Source organism: Anoplopoma fimbria, chromosome 21 (genome assembly GCF_027596085.1).
Source record: "Anoplopoma fimbria isolate UVic2021 breed Golden Eagle Sablefish chromosome 21, Afim_UVic_2022, whole genome shotgun sequence".
NCBI classification, from domain to species: Eukaryota; Metazoa; Chordata; class Actinopteri; order Perciformes; family Anoplopomatidae; genus Anoplopoma; species Anoplopoma fimbria.
In genome coordinates, this window is record NC_072469.1 from 13049695 (window position 1) to 13071035 (window position 21341).

At 41.5% G+C, this 21341-nt stretch overlaps 1 protein-coding gene across 3 annotated transcripts in view; it reads right to left on the reverse strand.

The window, feature by feature from the left end:
• LOC129110538 (microtubule-associated protein 4) overlaps positions 1 to 15743 on the reverse strand; it is a 105257-nt gene extending 89514 nt beyond the window's left edge. For all 3 annotated transcript variants that reach the window (XM_054622627.1, XM_054622628.1, XM_054622626.1), the window contains exon 1: positions 15656 to 15743. The gene's annotated coding sequence lies outside the window, so the exon portion shown is untranslated. The remainder of the gene's footprint in view (positions 1 to 15655) is intronic.
• Positions 15744 to 21341: the final 5598 nt, after the last annotated feature.

The window sequence follows — 21341 nt, forward strand, 5'->3', positions numbered from 1 at the left end:
TAACTGGCTTTTTAGCTAGCTAGCTGGCACACACAAATGTATTCATTAATTTGTTCTTCATATTGATGAAATGCTATTTAAGTTTGGTTTAAACTCGGATTTACTAAACTGAGATTAGTTTTTAATTGTGCAACGGAGCTCTGCTTAATTTTGAAACTAGACTTACTCATTTAAAGCATAGTTTTGCTGAACTCTGATTAGGACTAATCTTAGTTTAGGTTAATCCTTGTTGGATCAACCCATCCTAAATGTTTAAACAAGCAAAATGAAATTGAAACACATATTGGTGGCAATGTAAGAGATGTAGCAATTATCTGAAATATATTGTCAGGAAATAAAATGGTAAGTCTTTTATAATGATAATGTTGTTTACTTGTGTGTGTGTGTCAGTGTGTGTGTCCCATAGTCCAGCTGCCATCGCACTAATCTCACAGAGATGCTATCACTGACATTCCTAGCAGGCCATTCGGGCTACTTCACCAAGCCAAACACAATCACAGTGCTTTGTCAATACACCCTGACCAAAAACACACGCATGCACGCACGCACTCTCTCACACACACACGGAGCTGTCACTAAAACAACAGCAAGAAGTAATCAATTAATAATTAGAGCAAGAGGTAACAAAGTCAATTTTATGCAGTACTTAGTTCAAAAAGTGAAAGAATGCACTAAAATTCATTTTTAAAGCCTTAAACTTGTGTTGTTGAAAGTAAATCTTACTCATACTCTGCCCTGGTGCAGGGAGATCACACCTAAGCCCTAAGGTAAATTGACAGCATCACAGAGAGCTGTAGAACCTGCCAGAAAACCATGTGGAGCTGCTTCCAGTGACTCAAACATTTTTTTCAAAGAAGCCAATAAGAAAAGCTATTCTTCAACATTCTCACTCAGCTCTAGGATCAGGTATCTGGTGAACTATCAGGTGAGAAGGTTGGAAAAAGTAAATTCATTCATTTTTGGTGACATTTTGCTAAATGTTTTATGAGGTCGTAAATAAAAACGTATAGTAATAATTAATTATATTTATATGCAGTAAATAAATAGTCAGAGGTGACTATCATTCAGCACATAAAATGAGTCCACACCTTTAATTATGGAATGTTTGCTGCTGATATTAAAGTGTATCAGTGTCCTGACACATTTAAACACAAACCCAGACACACACCCATTCACACCCACAAAAGCATGCACTTGTGGATATAATAACTGCACATCTGACAAAGCAAATGTAGCACACACGCTTCTCTCATTTCACAGTTCAACCCTTCAGCTCACAACTCAGGTAATTACTGACTAACATGGGAATATGTGGAACCTGACTGTCTCACTCTCTACACACACACACACACACACACACACACACACACACACACACACACACACACACACACACACACACACACACACACACACACACACACACACACACACACACACACACACACACACACACACACACACACACACACACACACACACTAATGTGAGAAGCTGGTGGTAAGTTCACCATCCGGCTCTGCAGGCTACTTAGACGATGAGAGACGAGACGTTTCAGAGAGTGAGACCAAGAGAGAGAGAGAGAGAGAGAGAGAGAGAGAATGCCCCACAGGCCTCTGGTTTGTTATAGAATACAGGGAGTGGCAACTGAGGTAGTGTGTGTGTGTGTGTGTGTGTGTGTGTGTGTGTGTGTGTGTGTGTGTGTGTGTGTGTGTGTGTGTGTGTGTGAGAGAGAGAGAGAGAGAGAGAGAGAGAGAGAGAGAGAGAGAGAGAGAGAGACTATGTTGTAATTAGTCTCAGGAGGATCACTGTACAGGTGCAGTTCAGGGATCCTCCGCCGCATACTATGTTAAGGCACTGGATTGTGCTAGTTCATGTGTGTCTCTGTGTGCATGAATCTAGCATGCAAACAGAGCATTCACATATCAATGTAGACACATGTGTGTCTACATTGATATGTGAATGCTGAATAGCTGTAGTTGGAGGCTTTACTTTCACTTTAAATGCAATAATCTTTTCCGAAATTCAGCTCCAGGGCCAAAGTTCCTGCTGTCAAAACGTCCCTGCTAGGACTTTCCAATGGTCCAGCAGTGTTCATTTTATCATAGAAAACTATGATGGAACTTATTTTCCAATGGCTTTCTTTCCAGGATAAAAATGTAAAGTAGCCTGAGAAAACAAAAGCTAAAACTTAAACAATTCTTGTCAATGAATAACAAAATAAACACTTCTGTGTAAATACAATAAATGATTGTAACAAACACAAACACAACACCGGGACTCATATCTCCAACTATGACTTGTGCTTCCACCATTGTTTTCCACAAAAAGCGGACCGGATCATGCGAAAGGTAAAGAAAAATGTTTTATTTCTCTATAGGGTGCTATACAATATGTTGTCAGACACTCAGTGGCAAAAAAAAACCTACTACAGTGTGAACGTTCATTAGCCGAACAAACCAGCATACTGAATTTTGCTCGGAGGAGCGGCTTGTTACTGCAAAGAGAATAGCTGGTCCACCTTAAAGGTAAGCCCAGCTTAAGTGAGCCAGGGCCAAAGCTCTGGCTCACTTTGGGGCTAACCCCCTTCAATTCAATCAGCAGGTAGCAAGCAAGACGCTGGAACTTAGCTTGGGACTTAAGGAGTTGAAAAATATACTCACCTAGTTCCTAAACTGCGCACACACACACACACACACACACACACACACACACACACACACACACACACACACACACACACACACACACACACACACACACACACACACACACACACACACACACACACACACACACACATCACACACACACAGTTACTCACACACACACCTAACCAGTTACTGTTTACATCACACTCGTGACACACGCTCTCTTTCTCGACCGCACTCTCCCTAAACCCGTAGCTAACGTTACGGGCTGTTGGGTTTGACAAAAGCTGATTCAACTGTATTGCATACATTCAAATCCGTGTAAGCTCGTACAATGTATGAAATCAATAACTAACGTTGCTCTCAGATTTCCTATATTTTCTTGAACAACACACACAAATACGTACAAGGATGAATGTGGTGGTTGACTGATCCACTGATGAGATATTCATACTGAATAAAAAGAGGTCAGAGCAGAGAGGACGCACATTTTTGGCAGCTTTGTCACATAAAGTGATGCAAGCCTTGCTCAAGGGTGTGACATTTCAAGAGTTGGAATTATGCTCTTAGGGGTAATTAAACAGGACGTTTAATAAAGGGTCAAACAGTGCGTCATCTGCATATTGTCAGACTTTTTGTCACAATTTCTGTGGAAACATTTGATGCCTCCTATTTAGGAATGATAGACAAAATAGGTTAAAAATAAAGTCATGGCCTGACAGGGTTCTGACCCTCTGAACACGTTTACTTTGTCTTACTGGGCTGGTCGATGTCCCTGCTGTGGTGCACAGCAGTAAAGGATGTACTGCTCCGACCCGCAAGCCTTGATAATGACCTAATTCACAGATACACACAGGTCGGACTGCAGCTGTAACCCCGATGCCAAGGGCTTCATAACATTTTCAATACAATTACAACACAATTGATCTTACTTGAAAAGTCAGCCACAATGCTCTATAGGTTGATAAAAATGAGTGACTTTTGAACTCAAGTTTATGGTTATCAAACACATAGAGCCGTTAGCTCACAGTATGAAATGATCAATATATTTTCAATATCCACTATCCAGTTCAAGGTTAGTTAGGGGTTGAGGTTATGAATCCTGATTAAGTCATGGAGGTTATCTCAGTTTGGGCATGAAGACCACAATGATTTAAAGGGAAGCTTGCTTTACAAACTAGGGCATGGAGTTTGAAAGATGTAAGCATTTACCAGGCAGGCGTTATGGGTTATTAAGGGACATGTTTTAAGCATGACCAATACTAGAGTATAAAAATAAGTACATGCTACACTAAATCTCCTTCTTTGTAATCCATAGAGAGCTGAAGGGATGAGGAATTATTGTAGTCCAAACCGGAAGTTAGCATCGCATTGGTTCTCTCGACAAAAACCCAATGGGATTTTCCCATTGGGTTTTGGATAATTGAAAAGAATAAGTTCTGTGGAAAACAAACTTCATGACACCAGCCCTGAATTAAAGATGAAGCTTAATGTCACTGACAACCTCTGTAGTCTCATTTAACCACTTGTTAGCAAACGTCTAACGTAAAACCTTCAAAATTCACAATGTATTTTATGTCATAGAATGAAACAACGAAATCTGTTAAGCTTGTGATTACCGCAGACCGTATTTAAAGCATTTTACCAAAAGCCCATTCAAAAAACCCTTCACTTCGCAGACCGTATTTAAAGCATTTTACCAAAAGCCCATTCAAAAAACCCTTCACTTCGATATAACAGAACCGGAAGAGAAAAATGCGGACTCATTTCCGGGTTTTTAGGACGTATTCCTGTGGAGCACTCTATTAGGATCAGTTTTTACTACATATCAGTAGTTTATAGTGTTTTTCTTTTTTTTTTAAGGTTCATGATGATTGTTGTTACAATTTCATACTTACAGTTACTTAAGAATGTGTTTGGTCATGTCTTGACAATACCTGATCCATTTTTATGAGGTCAGTATCAGTGCAAATATGAGGAAGATATAAGAGGAATACGATTTTTTATATGTGCGAGTCACTGGGCAGATTGATGAACCAAGTGATGAGTCAATAAATCACTTGTCGAGTCAGTGAAATGAAACACAAAACTGTATCAAAGACTCAAACTGGTTAAATGCATCTGAATAAATGTCCAAATACAGAGTTCGGATAAGTCGCTCATGTTGTAACACTGTGGCGTCTAAGATATTAGAGACACTGACATAGACTGCGAACTAATGGGCTCATTATGTGTTCATAATGGGTTTGGGCTGCTGCACAGCAATCACAATGCAAACACACACTTTGACAAATTGAACTCGCAATTTCCACTTTGAGACGAGGCTGATGTGACTTGGACCGAAATAGTCTGATGACGCAAGAGTACACGCTGTCCTGGAAGTGTGTGTGTGTGCTCATTCACTGGGTATATGTGAATTTTACATATTCTTATGAATGCGTGTTAGACAGAGCGTGGGTCATAATAATTTGTACGTACAAGTCATAAATAGTTGTATAGAAACTGCTGACAGGCCATTCTGAGGCAGCTTTAGGCCTTTATAACAGAAGGAGTGAGTGCATGCATGTGTAAGATCATTATGTAATAGCTCTTATGCATGACATCCCACATAAAGTACATAATGAATAGTGTGCCATATGCAGATTAATTTTGCAGAGGCTGTGTCAGTCTGTAAGGGCTTTCCCGTGTAACTCTCAGAAGTACTCACAATGTTTGCTGTCACTGTAACCATGGGATGTGTGTGTGCGTGTGTGTGTGTGTGTGAGAAAAGTACACAGAGCTGTGCTTTCCTAATCAGTGGCGAGGCAAAATCACAACATATTCCAATTTCCAATGTCAACTAGATGGCTGCCGAGTAGAGGAGAGGAGGACAGAACAGAGGATGGCCCTATTGATCTTCTGATGGGAGGAAATCGATGGGGTTAAGGAGGAGGGGAAGGGGGTTAACAGAGGGAAGGAGAGAGGCCTGGGTGAGGACGCACAAGAACAAAGGAGAGAGAGGGATAAAAGAAAAAAAACAATACATGACAGAAAACAGATAAGAGTCCACATTATTGGCTCCAATCTTCAAATTACCTCTCTTAGTTAGCGTGCTGGCTAGCTAGCTCACCTCATGGCACATTTCACACTGTATGCATTTGACAAATGAATGCATTTATTTGGCAAATTAATGGATAACGTCTGCTTATGATATGGTAAACACAGCCTGAGCAGATAACCCCATTTATTTCCATTTTAGTCACATTTTATTAATTCCTACGAATATCAGAAATCCCTCCGTTACAGTCTAAAATGCTGGACCGGGTATCGACGGGTACGGGAGTCTATGCATGTCTTTGATATCTATTTATCATATTATTTATCAGCTCATTGACGCTACACAGAAACAAAAACAACACGTGTCACTTGCTACCCGATCCATACATCCTGCATGATCGGTACTGCACATATGCAAACTAGCACTACACACCTGCGGTTAAACGTTAGCTGTTAGCAGCCAGTGGGCAGCTCAGTCCCGCTTGGCTAAATAAGGAAGATAACAACTAAGTTTAACAAAGGTAAATGAATACATTATTATGATGTGTTCAAATGTAATCTTGTCGAATTGAGTTTTGGGACGAGAAACTTGAATAAATCCAGTTGTTTGTCAGGAGATGTTTTCACAGCATTACCAAAGAGATATTAGAAATGGAATGAAGACCTGTTTATCTTCCTAGCACTAGCTCTAATTAGTTTATAATACATCATTAAAACTACTAATGCCACAAAAAAAAAAAAAATTGGACTCAAAGTGTTATTTCCTTATCATTTGATTTGAAATGTAAGGTCGGTTGAAATTTTTTTTTCAGAAGATTCTTGTCCGTTGGTGGAAAGAGTTAGTCTTGAGACTTGCTGTCAATTATAGTAAATTGGAATCGCCATGCTAAACTTTTATAAAAAATGGAATGGACAAGCAATTAGTAAATCTGTAGTCATCAAATAGTTTTGTACAATATTCCACTACAAACTGCAGCATGGCTCTCATACACTGTCGACAGTTTGGGATTGCTCAGCTCTATGATTATTAATTACTGAACTTGGTAGTGTTGCATCACTTCCTCTTTTCAGGGACAGTGCAGTTCAGACAAACTTGGCCGACACTTTCAATTCTTCAAATTACTTTCAGGAAGTATGTTTACTCACGGCAAATGCATCCAGTTCAAATCTCCTTTTTTGCACTAAAATGTCTCCATACAATTACACTTCAGAGTTTACGTTCTATCATGTTAACACAATGCTTACATCTAGAGTACGTTTCAAACATATATGGTGTAGTTGCACATGTCTGTGCCCTCCTGATTTGAATTCATTCACAGAGCTCCACTTTAGGTCAAGTTTAAATGCAGCCTATCTGTGTGTGTGTGTGTGTGTGTGTGTGTGTGTGTGTGTGTGTGTGTGTGTGTGTGTGTGTGTGTGTGTGTGTGTGTGTGTGTGTCCTGCTGCTCGCACATCCATACAGGGCCTTGATGGGACTCACAGAGGGCCTGTTTGAGGTTGAGTGAAAAGGCTAGTGTTTAACCATGTGTGTGTGACAGAGCTGATTTCTGGCACACAGGTCAAGTTAGTATGATTCAACACTTGCTGCAGCGCATTAGTGTGCAAGTTAGTGAGCAGCGAGACAGACAGACAGACAGACAGAGTTGTCCTCCCCTCCCTTTGGAAAGGACACGCAGCAGAGCAGTGGCTGAATGAATCCCCTGTATGTCCCTGTGGTTTTGCCTACACACACACACACACACACACACACAGTATTTCTATGGCCTATTGTTGCAGAGTGAGGCTGAACACATCGCAATGGAATGCAAAGCAGCACGGACACACACACACACACACACACACACACACACACACACACACACACACACACACACACACACACACACACACACACACACACACACACACACACACACACACACACACACACACACACACACACACACACACACACACACAGAGGTCAAACTCTAATCCCAAAACAAACACTGTCACACACATGTAGTGGACACACACTCATCCAGGGCAGGGCTAGGACTGTGTGTGTGTGTGTGTGTGTGTGTGTGTGTGTGTGTGTGTGTGTGTGTGTGTGTGTGTGTGTGTGTGTGTGCGCGCACACTGCAACTTGGTCTGCTGGGACAACGATATAGTGGATTCTATGACCTTTAAATTCCGCACATTCCTTACTATTGGTATACAGATATTTGGGAACCTTTCCATTTTTCACAAGTTCCGACATCATTCCTACTTCCTATAATATTACAAGAAAAAAGAAAATGTATACATATAAATATAAAATAAAATGTGTTTATCCCTGAATCAGCTGAGCTTCGTTAGCTGCTCTTCTTCAATAAAACCAGTATAATAATACTGCAGGGAGGAAGAGTAAGCAGCAAAAATAACAGGGGCTTTTATTGTGAAATATTTATGGGAAAATGTGTTTACATCGAATGAGTGAAGCTTTGCTTGAGACTATTCTTGAATAAAACAAGTCTACTAATACTACAGGGAGGAGTGGGTAGTAAAAATAACAGTGGGCTTTTATCATGAAACATTTATAGGAAATGAAAAGTGTTTATCCACTGTTTAACAGCCGCTCCTTTGACCACAAAATATATCCCATCATTCTCCGATCAGGCAGGGCACACTGAAGTGTGGACACACATTTTCCGATAATGAATGAACCATCTGGTGCATCAGATCATAAAAGTTACATTGAAAAGACAAGTGCATCCACGGCTAAACTGCAACATATGGCTGTCCCTTTTTCCTTATGTTATATTTGGCTTTATTGACATAGGAGACCGGCCTCTCGGGCTGACTCTTTAAGTCTGGCATTGGGGTAACGCCATCCCTGTGATCACCCTTAACAAAACACCCGAGGATGTGGAGTTGAAAACGAGTTTCATTCAACCAAAACCAAAAATAACTTTCCAATTGAAAGCTAAAGAAAGCACTGAAACATAAACATTTAATAAAAATGTTCTGATACTGCCTGACATACCTGCATTCCCCTCACCTCAACCACACCTCTAAACCACCACCCTCCGTCTACCTATCCATCCCATCTGTCCACCGTCCGACTCTCCACCCTGCTGTATAAACCCCGGCAGCAGTAAAGCCTGTTTGCTGACACATTGGTCCAGCTGCTGCGTGTGTGTGTGTGTGTGTGTGTGTGTGTGTGTGTGTGTGTGTGTGTGTGTGTGTGTGTGTGTGTGTGTGTGTGTGTGTGTGTGTGTGGTGTGTGCTCACTCTGTACCATCCCATTGGGCTCTCCATCACTCCATCATTTACAATGACCGTTGTCACTCAATGTACCATCCCCATTCTTCCCCTCCGCACTCCATCACTCCATCATTTCATTCACTCAATCCGCACGTTGTCACGCAATGTCGCACACACACACACCTCCATCCCCACCACACACACACACACATACATTACACATCTATGTAAGTGTTCACACACATGGACACGTCTGTGTGTGTTTGGCTGACCAGGAGACACGGCAGTATGAAATCATGTTACTGGCTGAAAGTCCTTCCATCTCTAATCATGGATTCATTTGTCACCCATTGGTTGATTTTGTGCATCTACAAAGCTACAAGTAATACTGTCAATAATGCACACACAACTACTCATTTTGTAGTTCTGCAGTGGTGGTTGCTTCAACATGTTACTCAGCTTTTCACTCTTCAAATTGCTACAAAACATGTTAATACCTGATAGAAGAAGAGAGGAATCCCTGAGTGTGTGTTTTAATGGAACTACAGACATGAAATCAGTTGATAAGATGGTCAGGGGTCAAAATGTGATTTCAGGGCAAAACCAGTCTGTTCCAATGGAATCAACGCAATCTGTGGACTCACTCGCCACACAGATCTGCTCCTTTGACCAACAGAAAGCTGTCCTAGAGTTTACCTTTGGGGGAACGAAGAGCCAAAACAGAGGAAGCTATAGCAGCTTGTTAGCTGTGATTTATCATCTATTATCACCGTAGGCTCCAGTAAACTGGGCCGGACACGAAACAATTAAAAAAGAATCATTAGTTGCAGCCCCAGATGGCTTTGCAAGCTCTTAGCAATTAGAGCTCTGCATTAGTCCATAACAAGTAATGGCTAACATATTGACTACAAAATCTGTGATAAATAATTGATTGAAACAAGGGAAGCGAATGAAATGATCTCTGATGATATTTTGTGTTTCATACAGCGTTAAAAAGAGTGAATGCTTTGAATCAACTGGCTGCAAATAAACCTCAACAAGCCCGGACCTTATTAAAGACAACAAATCATATGAGGGTAAGCAGCACAAACTCAAACCCGACAGGGGCCAACGACCTGACGTTTCTCTTCTGGCCATTTGCTACACCAAAAGCTTGCCTCGCCTGCCAACGGTCTTGGCTGAAAATCCTCACGACATAGATATATATTTAGCAATTACACAGTTCTGACGACTGTGGAGAGAAGACAAATGGTGCCACATTGAGGTTTAACGGAGCCTTTTGACCAAAACATACGATCCGGTTGAGGGAATTAAAAGTGCTATAATGAGTCACAGTTTTTTTTACAGCCACATATATTTTACAGTAAACAGGTTCGACACTAATGGAAAAGCATTACTGGCTGTCCTGGAGCTATTTACAGCTGTGTGGCGTATCGATCACCATGGAACAGATCATAAATGCTTTCCCAGGGTCAAGCTGTCGGGTGCACATGGCCTCACTGATTACATGGCAGGCAACCAATCTACTGATGCCACAGTCTTGAGGATTTAGCAAACAACGTGGTTTACGATGCTACCAGGTAATGGACACAGCAAAGGGCGAAGGCCGGAATCAGTCTAACATCTGCCTTCCCCTCATTTGTTTCAATGGTACCACTCTGTCGATGCAGCATGGTCATCTGGCCAAAACACGTTGAGCCAGGAAGTTTCCCAAGCAGGAAAATCCTTCTTTGTGATGGTCAAACAGTTTCTTGTTCTTATTCCCCCTCCCCACAAGCCTTTTCAACATCAGAATCAGGGATCAGGGCGGCAAGGCAGCATTCACACACAATCAGATGTTTATCCCATTAATTTGAATGTGGGTGCTGCATTAAGGCTGTGGCGACGGCGAGGACCATGGGGGATGCCTGGAAAAATTTAGTGGCCTACAGTGGAAAGTTGGGATAAGGTTAAGTAGCGGTGATTGGCGGTCAGACCGAAAGACGCCCACAGGAAGAAGGGAGCAGAGACCACAAACAATGGTTTGTAACGTTATGTTTCACATGTAGTTGCATCCTTGTTGCACCAGTTTGAAACCCTTTTGTCTTTAGATGTGGCCCGGCGACACTTTGTCAAACTACTAAGTACGATTGCATCCTAACAAAGCTGCCCAATCAGGGCCACGAAGCTTAACCATGCCGCACCAACGGAATCCCAGTAGAGTAGCACAGGAGCATCCTAACGTGGGATCATAATGCAGTCCTTGTCCCGGACTAAACTGCCCTCAGCAGCAGCATTGTTTGACATCACAGGAGCTAATGGATGATGGATTTTCTCTGCTTCCAGATTCCTAGACAGAGGCCGGGATGAAGTGGCCCGCCGACCTTGAAGAGAGAGTATCCTAGTGCAGTCGGGACGACCCTGACTGTGGAGCACGGATCGGCTTTCCTGTGCCCCGCTTTTAACCCCGACTCCTCCTTGACCCGGACAGCTCCCAAATAAGCTTCAACATACAAGGTCACATCGTTGCCAAAGGCAACGATCCATCATTATCCCTCAGTTTATTTTCAGTGTCTCAGTGAGAAGACGGTGAGTCAATGGCTCGCAGATCCAGTCAATAGACATTCCACAGGAAGAAGAATTCAGGATCTTTCCAACTGAGTAACTCTAGGAACCTGTCTGTTCGGCTCTCTCCTTTCCACCCTTCCTTCCTTCCTTCCTTCCCTCCCCTCCTACTAATTCACCCCTTCCTTCCATTATTTCTTTCTCCTTTCTCCTTATGACTGTAACAAGTGTCCTTCCATTTCTATACTGCAGAAGATGTATATCACACTCAATAATCCTTATGTACACTGCCTTAAGATTAAGCATACGGGTAGTTAGGATTGAATGGACTGCAGCATAGTTAAAAGAGCTTGATAAATAATTTATATTCATGACCCATGGTCATGAAGCGTCGATCAACCTTCCATGGTTATGGAGTAACCATAAAAGTTACACATTTATTAATTCTCTCCCAAAGCAGGACTAAAAGCCACACTGGTAGCAGCTCTTTTCCTCTCATTTACGCCCTATGTGTTGAACAAACAGAAGGACATTAAAGAGAATTTTAAAAAGTCCTTTGTGACCGACATCATCCTCTGTCCAATCAGATTCCTGAAAAAAAGCCCACATATTTAAAGAACTGAGAGCTTTAGAAATAGTTCTCTATTTTCCTTGTTGGGACTTCCTGTAAAGAAAGACGACCTTTTGGGCTTTCTGCTTCGGGCCACAGCGTGGTTATTAATTTAAAAAGAATCCCATTCAAAATGGAGAAAAAAGAGCATTAATAATTTAATCAAATGCTAGAGAGTATAAAGCCAGGAGACAAACATCTGTCTGTGTGATCTCCCTTAAATGCTTAATTACTGGATTACAGAGGGCTAACATGTGATCAATCCAGCAGTTACACAGATGAAACAGCTTCAATACCAATGATGTATTCCTTCAACATACTATTATATCAAATATTAAGAGATTACTTCCCTCAGTATCTTTGTCCCTGACCACTGTAGTGAAAAATATATCTTATGATGTGTCATTATACATTAAATGACATACTTCCCAACAAATTCACTATGATGCAAGAACATAATTATATATCAGGGATGATCTACCTCCTACTCATTGTAATGAAGGTTCAAACCAATTGTCTTTCATGCAGTTCAAATCAGTTCGTTTTTATGGCCAATGAGCACCTTAATTGGAAATACTGTAGGGCTGGATATTAGAATGAGTATGTTTTATCCTCACCAAAGTATCCTAAAGTGTCAAAGTTTTCATAAGAATACATTGTCTCTAGACATAATTAAAATATAGTTTGACTAATAGAAATATATGTTTATATATATATGTAAAGAACAAGTACTTTTTGGGGGCTGAGCCAAAATCCAGGTATGCACTGGCATTGGTGTCAAAATAACCAGCCCTAAATGGACTACAAGTTCATCTAATTGGCTCAAATATGACACTCCTGCATGCAGTCATGGACAGTATGTGTTAAAGACCCTGTACTTACAAATGACCTACTGAAGCTAACTTTACCGATGGATTACCAGAGGTTACGTGTTGTGTGCCATCCTTTCTTTCACTTTTGGTTTCTATGGTCAACTAAATGACCAACCATCCTACCAACTCTACAACTACCCTCCTCCCCCTCTCCGTAACAAAGCTTCACTTCTGACATTAGATGTTGGCAAAGGCGCTTAGTAGACCATTTGTCCAATTTGTCCTGAAAGTGGGTACTTTGTTACGCAGCTGGCTATTTTGGTCAAAATACATGTTCAGCTTTAGCAAATGTCAAACACAGTGAGAGTCAATTTTGTACGCTGCCTTAGCTGTAGGCTATTGCGAAGTCTGATTTCACCTTTGCAGTTTCCCAAAATCCAAAATTGTCCACAACTATGAAACTACTGAGAGTGGTATTTGATGTTGGCGAGAAGCCGCTGAGCGTTTAAACACTGCTAAAGGTTCAGTGCACTGACAGAGTGGCACCGTAGTAGAATGTGAAAAGCTGGGCCAATGTATTTATGAAAACAGATGTTCCCCTTTTTCTTTTTTTTTTCTTCTTTTTTACGTTTTCTTTACTGGAAATATCTGCTCTCACTGGCACCAGTCCTGCTGTGGTATTTCTATAAAAGTAAAACACTTTTCAAGGAAGTTTCTCCTCTTAACAGGAGTCTCAACAGTCCACGCTTCAGATTTTGCAACCCGAAGTAACACAACTGACTCCAGTCAAGCAGAACACTGAACAGAAGACTGCAGAGACGTGCAGGGTCGGACTCCCAGCTGCTGGAAACCTGCACTGTTTCCCTGTTTCAACAATTGAGATTTATGATATGGCCACGAACTTGACTCGACACCAACAAACACCGGGTCATACAGCACAATTAAGTTATATGAGCTGATACATGTATCCTTCAACATAAGAGCTTCTGGTGGACGTTCTGGACTTTTTCTGCTCTTATGTTTTCGCTGGAAAGACAGCGGGGTAGCAGGGAGAAACCCAGCCAAGGGCAAGCACAGAGTTCAGGTGGGGGGTTTGAACGCCTCTCTTTCACCTCTGCACATTGTGATGCTTTACAGAGACACTGTAGCTGTGGATTTCAGCAACTCTGGAGAAAGTTGGTGCGACAGTGACCGACCGATGTGCCCTGTTTGATAACTCTCAAACCCTAATACCTGATCACTTTGGCGGGCTTACGGCAAAGCAATGTGCGACGGGACAATTTAGGGCTGCGATTGGATCAGGTCCATAATGAATTCAGGGCCTTAGATCAGTTGTTCCACCTCTTATTTCCCCACTCTCTGTAATCTGGCTGGGGGAGGATTGGAGAGTAATCTGGATAGAAGGAGGGAGACCGGGAGGGAGGGAGACAATCCTCTCTGCTGCGATTCCTCTTTATATCATCAATTTCAGGGGCAAAATGTGAAATAATGTTCCAGTGTGAACAATATGGTTCGATTTTTATAGTTAATCATTTATGATGCGGGCTGGTATCAAAAACGGACGGAAGGTTTGTTTACACATAATGTGAAGAGTTTTGTTTCGTGTAACACTAAAATAAAGAACACAGTTCATCCCTTTCAACATCAATTGAAGTTGATCAGGGGGGGGGGGACATAACCTGTGAACTTTTACAGCCTTTCAAACGCATCGCATGCTCTTCCTCCGCTTTGATGGACCATGCTCAGTTATAATGCCTAACTCCATCATAACTGAGCAAACACCGAGGGCTTATAAATGCCATGAGGTGCAGCTGTAAGCTCTGGTCACACGCTTTGTCTCAAAATATATATTATTATTGTAATATTTAAAATAGGATTTTGACTATAATCTTGAGATCTATATTTCAACCACAGCCCTTGTAGCAAAACCAAATATTTATCCCTAATATTTTATTGTGTGTGCGTGTTAAGAGGGAATCGAGGGAAGGGAATGATTGAAAAGCTTATCTTTGTGTACCAGCAGCATCGAGGGCAGCCGATGATAAGCAGTGATAAGAGCTGCAACAAAACAATAATGACATACATCTGAGTCTTCGGACTCTGACAAAGAATACACTGCAGTAAAAGTGATATTCCTTTATTATGGCGTGGGGAAGACGTCAGTGCACGCACAGTTAAGCATGTGGGACTCTACTACGGTATTTACTTACATACACACAATACAAGCACCGCCGCTGTCCAGCCCCTCCTCACAGACTGCAGATGAATGGACGGAGTTAAGCTACCTAGCATAACTCCGTCCTCTGTCTGCTGTGACGGTGCAACTTCACCGCGCGGTGCGCACCCATGCTGCCTCAAGGGCTGTCGGGAATATCGGAAGGACCATATTCAGTCACACGTGACCTGCCCACCTTCATAGTAAATGTGACGGGGGGGAGTGAAAGATCATCGGTATAAGCTATGAGACGTTCAAAGACAACTGTCTATGACTAGCAACTTAGAGAACGGGCAAGTAGTTACATCCCTACTGCGCGTTCACCCCGCTGCTTTTCGAAAGTAAGAGTTTCCGAGCAGCACCTGAAGGCACCGTTATATCCGACACCACTACACCGTCGCTGCGGTGCGTGCTGTGAGATCACTCATCCAAAATCACCGTCATTTCACTGCTGCGAAAACTGTCCAGCTGTCCGCGCGCTCACCTCGCGCTCAAAGCGAACAGCGCACGTTCCTTACACACGGCGAGTACAACACAATGTTTGTCTTTAAACGTGACTCACCGTTAGTTGTCTGCTCTTTTTTTGACAGTTTGTGGAGAGTCTGTGAGCGTCGCTGTCACCGCTACGATCCGCCCACTCGAGTGTGATCTCCGCTGGCCGCAGACTAACCTGATCCTCCCCGGAGAAGCTCTGCTCCAATCAGAGAGCGACACCGGTGACAGGCTTTCGTGTTATCCAATAACACCGACGCTCGACTGTGAGCGACGAGCTTATCGTCCAATCAGAGCTTTTGAAATCTGGGCAGGTCCTTCGTCGTCACCAAATGCACATTTGACAGACAACTTGTACACACAATGGAGAAGTTTGACTCCTTTTACGGGACGTTGGCGGTCCAATAGCAGGGGGAGAAGGCTGTGGATACGGCCTCGGCCCAGGAAGACGCCCTTACATCGCCCAGATCACTGGAATGTCACCGCGGCGAGTTGTTGTAGCAGACACGGAGAGCCCAGTTAGAAACTAGAGACGACACGGGTGCATTCACATGTATAATAGATGGGCCAGATAGTTAGATCATTTAGTCTGTATTATTATCTATTCTTTAAATAAAATAGTCCGAGCTGCAAGCAGAAATAATTCTATGCAAATCACAATTTTGTTTATAACTCCCTTTATTTTGACAATGAGAAACTAATTGGGGATGACCGCAAGACAATTGAGATTAGTAAATGTATTGAACAAATTCTTTTTTGCTAATTTCCCCATAAGAGCTGTTAAAAATGAAATAACTTTCCATATTAAAAACGTCTTAGCGGAAAAATTAGAAGCAATTTAACCTCAAAATGGTTCAACCTCACGTGTAGGTTTAGAGTGACATCTTGTGATCAAAATGGCGAACATCAGCCATGACCTGCCTCCTCATTAGTATATGCCTAGAGGACCAGTGTCTGGTAATGTGTAATACCTGCTGCCCTGCTTTAGTAACACCTAATAATGTTTCTGATGTGTTCACAACAACCCGTAAAATGTTTCCTTTGTGGAAGGGAACCCTCGGGGAAGACTTAAAGGAGCAATACGCAATGCTGTATACAGGTCATTCAGAGCATTTATATAGCAGTAAACAACTATTTGCTGTGTAAAGACACAGTGGAGTAATGTTGACCTGAGCAGAGAATCATGTCACTATCCCTCTGTGCGTGTTGGGATACAGAAGATAACGCCATCACAACCTCGTCACTGTTAGATCTGTCAGCACTTCTGCTTCTTCTGCTCTGTTAACGCTAATGGTACCTTTAGCTGCAAGCCACCGGCTCAGCCGTCACCGTGTGGAGAGGTTAGAGAAATGCTCCCAATCTCATATAATGCACCTTTTAAGGAGCTACAGACGTTTGATTCTCAGTATGTCTCTTTAGACATGTTTGTTGGGCTATGTGGAAGAGGTTAAAGTTACTGTGAGGAGCTCCTAACTGGTTATAAAACAGTCTCAGTTTAATAGTTATGCCTCCTTATGACCTGCATCAGTAAACGAGACCATCAGCGAAAACTTTGGCTATATCTATATAGGCATTCTTAATAATCGGTGTCACCGGGTCATATTCTGCATTACGAAGACGAAATCATGCAGGTTCACTAGAAGATCCTTCAACTCAGACTCCAGCGGGGCCTCCGGGAGAGAACAGTCCACCGTGGACAGACCCAAATCCAGTTTTTCTCCAGCCTTCAACCAGCACTAGGATCTCCGGCAGGAGGAGGAAAGCTCAGCTCCTGGCAGCCGTTGGTCCCTGCAGGGAGCCAACAAAGACACCACGCTGCTGGAGACCCAGGCCGTATTGCTGGGACTGCTGGATGAAAGGAAGGCACGGGAGAACCAGAACCAGGACTGAGAGGGGCAGACTGTCAGACCCTGCTGCTGTAAAATGAGAGGTTTTCTAAAGGTCGTAAATATTACCGCATTTGTCCACAAATTAACACAAAAAGTAAGTTCCTTGTAGTAGCTTGAAAGAAAGGAAGTTGATACTGGAAATATATTAATAATAATTGTTCAATCACACTAAATGAAATAAGAATGAGTACTGACATCGCAAGTTTGCTTTCAAAGAGGTTTATTGAAAGAAATATTTTTGAAATTTTATAAAGTTCAACCATTGATAATTCTATCACAAAATCAGAACCAAAGCTTCAGCGTTTCCCCCTCCAACGTTCTTCCACATTTGATATGAATAAAGCGCTGCATCGGCCAGCCCAGTGTTACCAATCTATGGTTAATATTCCATGGACTGCCATTGAGTATTAAGATTAAGAATTTTCAAAACATTTGTGAGAGCTTTTCTTTTTTTTTGTGGGTGACATCACACAAATCAGTGCTTCTAAGTCAAATGTGTTAAAGACATGCTAATGTTAACAGATTTTAACCTGTCGTGCACTGAAAATAAAGCAAGATGTGGTGATAGTTGAATCTTCAGAGTGCAGCCCGTTCCAGCTGGGCCAAAGCAGGATTGGTAATATTTTAGATGAACTTGATTTAACTTTTTTTGGGGGGGCAGAGTGGAGATGCAGCCCATCGGAGAAAATCAAGCGCTCCTTGATATTTTGGGAAACAGCCAACAGTTCTGCCCACACATGCATCATTCGTTTACAGTGGTTCGCAACCAAAGATACAAATAAACAATATAATATTGTATCATCTAGATCACTATGTTTGCAGCTATTCAGTACCCATCTCTTCCATGACCTGGAAGTAGTTTGTGTATATATATATATATATATACACATATACATATATATACATATACACACTATATATATATATGTATATATACATATACACATACATACATATACACATATATATATATATGTATGTATATATGTGTATATATGTATGTATATATATATGTATGTGTATATATATATATATGTATGTATATATATATATATGTATATATATATATATATATATATATGTATGTATATATAAATATATGTATATATATATATATATATATGTATATATATATATATATATATATATATATATATATATATATATATATATATATATATATATATATATATATATGTATGCATCTCCCGTAACCTGGAAGAATTTCACTCTACACACAGTTTGCAAGCATACAGCAAAAAAAATCAGCTGCTTTGTATGTCAAACCCCCTCATTGCTGGATGATTCTCAGTGCAGCATGCAAGTAAAAATGTGCACAATATTAAAAAGTCTTCAGCTTCATCACCTTCATCGTCGCATCCGTTTCTACCATGGATGGCTTTATGCACGTTTTTTGTTTTTTCAATTGGGTGATTATTTTAATAAGAAATTAGAGCAGACTTTATTTATTTAGTATATTTTCCTCTATAGTATTCTGCATTTCAAAGCATGCCAAAGAGTTTTTTTCAGTTTCTGCATAGTGCTGGCTATACGAGTGCCAAAGAGTTTGATTCCTTTACAAGTAGTAGAAGTTGGTATGTACAGGCAAGGGTTAGACAGAGCAGATCCAGTGTAAACGGTACCAAACCCCCCCTCCCCAGGTGCTCAAAGTATCTACAGAGACGCAGGTCTGTCAAGAACTCATAGAAAGTCGAACGGAGCTGAAAAAAAGCTCAGCGGTATGGAAGAGCCGTTAAGGAAGGTGTGTGTGTGTAAATGTGACTGTAAGCTGGGTTTTGTATAGCTGTGTTCAAATGCAAAGGGAGAAAAAAACACTCCTTATACTCCCCCCTCAAACAAACACCCCACGTCCCAAAGTGCACCCTCTACTCTAATAATATGCAGTATGCATTACATAAATGTATTCTCTAGCATTGAATATTCCACTAAGGTCTACCGTCACACGCAAGGAGGAAGAGGGGACAACAACCACGTTCTGGTTTTCTGAGGTCATCGTTCTGAGTGTAAAGAGACAGTTCAGGCCACAAGGTGACTGTTATTGAACGCTAGCCAAGCTCCCACTACAGCGTGCGTAATGGCGAGGAGAGCCCGCTTTGTGAAAAATCTCCACCTCAGCACTACACTGTAGAAAAAGAAAGAAGGAAAAAGAAAAGATACACTGGTAAAGAAGTGGATGGAACTCTAGATTCACTGGGTATTTACTGGAAATGTGTAGTCACATTGATTGGTTATGGGACCTGGTTCTGGCAGAGAAAACACAACCACCAGCAGATCTGGGTTCAGTAGTTAGAAGAGCTTAGTAGATATGGTCAGCGGCAGCTTATCAAGCTTTTGGACGTCTGTGATGCATTCACTTACATTTTAACAGAATGCTGTATTACAATATTACAATTCATCTGACAGTAGCTAGAATCACTTGGTTTCTTCTTTTACAGTGTACAAACCCTAAACTTCACAAAAACAACAAAGCAATCTGATCACCACCCCCCCCAAAAAACAATTTCAAGTCACTTTTCAAAAATATGCTCGGCTGAACTTTAACATCATAAGTTGATGCAGACGCATTAACATGTAAGTTCAAAATGGCGCCGCTGGTTGTTCGTCACAGCGTTCACTTGCTTTGGTTCCGTGCTAAAGTATCAGAGCATCGTGTCAGCTGCAGCCTCGCGGTCCTGATCGCTGCACAGGGAAAATGCAAAGAACTGGAGAAAACGTGAAACAGGCCAAGTGCACAATGTACAGTAAATGTGGCTTTGTGTGCTCGTGTGAATCCATCAGTTTAGAATAATTTATAATAATAAATAAAATGGTAACTATTGAGAACGGGGAGAAACATGTTTACAGAGATAACCTTCTCATTAACCCAAAACAAAGTGATAAAACACAGGCAAACACAAATAATCCTTCAACAATAAATAAATACAATAGCTCAGAGCAGCGAGCGGCCAAATACAATCTTCATAATTCTGCATTAAAGGGGAGCGCCGAACAGAGTTGAGGTTTCCTCCCTTCTGATTGGTTGGTTTGGAGTTGTGAGCCAAATGAAAAGGGCCCCTCTAACATCACTGACACGTTCCTGAGTCTTCATTAAGTGTCTGCACTGTTTAGGAGATAAAGTGCTAAAAGTTAGCGGGTTGCAGTTAAGCTGCTACAGGTCTTAACTGTTTAAAGGACTGTTGCACTTCTTCAGCAGGCTCCTCCTCCTCTGTCAGGACTCTTCATCATGTGGTACAGATAAACAGTTCTGCCCGGATCACTGTGTATCAGGGAAGACGATATAAAGATGTCATAGGTCAGTTATTGAAGATATTAGGTTTTTACCAGAAGGGTTCATCATTGCACCTGCTCCGCCCTTACACTGAACAGTAGCACCTCTGCACATTGTTCATTTCCATAACTGCCTTCATAAATTACATTGCTATTATTCCATTTTATAGAGATATATATATATAGAGAGAGAGATTTAAAGGAGGGGGGGTTGGCTTTGGATAAAAGCGTCTGCTAAATGACTGTAATGTAATGTAATGTGTATGTAATGGACATGAACTTTGCAAAGTGTTAAACTTCTGACTGTTAGATGACTTATTTTCAAACTTGAAATCAAGGCTGAGTTCAAGGACTGTTGTTTCATTTACAGACATTCATAGTATGCATGAATACCTTCCTCTTGATGCTGCTTCATTGAAAATGAACCAACCTTCATTCTGATCACTGAGATCACATCATTCATCATGAACTTTTCATTTTGTTGGCAGATTTATCTGGTGCCTGGTGACGTGTTCCATGAGGCACAACCTTCCACTGTAGTGATATAATAACTTGTAGGAGGATGAAGGAGCATGGAGG